At 60.4% G+C, this 1,010-nt stretch overlaps 1 long non-coding RNA gene across 1 annotated transcript in view; it reads left to right on the top strand.

The window, feature by feature from the left end:
* LOC115949232 overlaps positions 1–1,010 on the top strand; it is a 4,700-nt gene that overhangs the window by 997 nt on the left and 2,693 nt on the right. The window contains exon 2 of the long non-coding RNA XR_004082802.1: positions 545–720. This is a non-coding gene — a long non-coding RNA (uncharacterized LOC115949232). The remainder of the gene's footprint in view (positions 1–544; positions 721–1,010) is intronic.

The raw sequence follows: 1,010 nt of genomic DNA, 5'->3' as shown, positions 1-1,010 counted from the left end.
CCCAGATCCCAGGGTCACGCCAGATCCCTGGATCATCCCAGATCCCAGAAATGCCCCAGACCCCAGGATCACCCTGGATCCCATGATCACCCCAGATCCCTGGATCACCCCAGATCCCTGGATCACCCCAGACCCTTGGAACACCCCGAATCCCTGGATCACCCCAGGTCGCTGAATCACCCCAGACCCCAGGATCACCCAGGATCCCTGGATCACCTCAGATTCCAGAATCACCCCTGATCCCTGGGTCACCCCAGACCCCAGGACCACTCAGGATCCCTGGATCACCCCAGACCCCTGGGGCACAGGATCACCCCAGAATCACCGTGGATCACCCTGAGTCCCTGGATCACCCCAGATCCCAGGAACATCCCAGACCTCAGGATCACCCCAAAATCACCCTGGATCACCCCAAGCTCCAGGAACACCCCAGATCCCTGAATCACCTCTGATCCCTGGATCACCCCAAACCCTTGGAACACCCCGAATCCCTGCATCACCCTAGATCGCTGAATCACCCCAGAATCCCCCTGGATCACCCCAGATCCCAGGATCACCCCGGATCCCAGGATCACCCCGAATCCCTGGATCACCCCAGATCGCTGAATCACCCCAGAATCCCCCTGGATCACCCCAGACCCCAGGATCACCCCAGATCCCTGGATCACCCCGGATCCCTGGATCACCCCGGATCCCAGGAGCAGGACGAGCAGCTCACAGGTGAATTCCCTGGGGGTGCATCATTCCCGCGGGACCCTCTGCTCCATCCCAGGGGCTCAGAGCCGACCCCACGGGATCCAGACGGTGCCGGGACAAATCCCGGTGTCCAGAAGGATCCCGAAGGATCCCTGGGGCTGCGGATCCCTCTCCCGGCCCTCCTGCGGGATCCCGGCCGGGGGCTCTGCTGCTCCGAGGGAACGGGAAAAGTTCGCGGAATTCACGGAATTCTCAGAATTCACGGAGTTCACAGAATTAATGGAATTCACAGATTTCACAGAATTCGTGGAATT

This window comes from Geospiza fortis, unplaced genomic scaffold, assembly GCF_000277835.1.
Source record: "Geospiza fortis unplaced genomic scaffold, GeoFor_1.0 scaffold342, whole genome shotgun sequence".
In the NCBI taxonomy this organism is placed as follows: domain Eukaryota; kingdom Metazoa; phylum Chordata; class Aves; order Passeriformes; family Thraupidae; genus Geospiza; species Geospiza fortis.
Note: the sequence above shows the minus strand (reverse complement) of the source record. Positions and strands in the feature narration are given on the sequence as shown.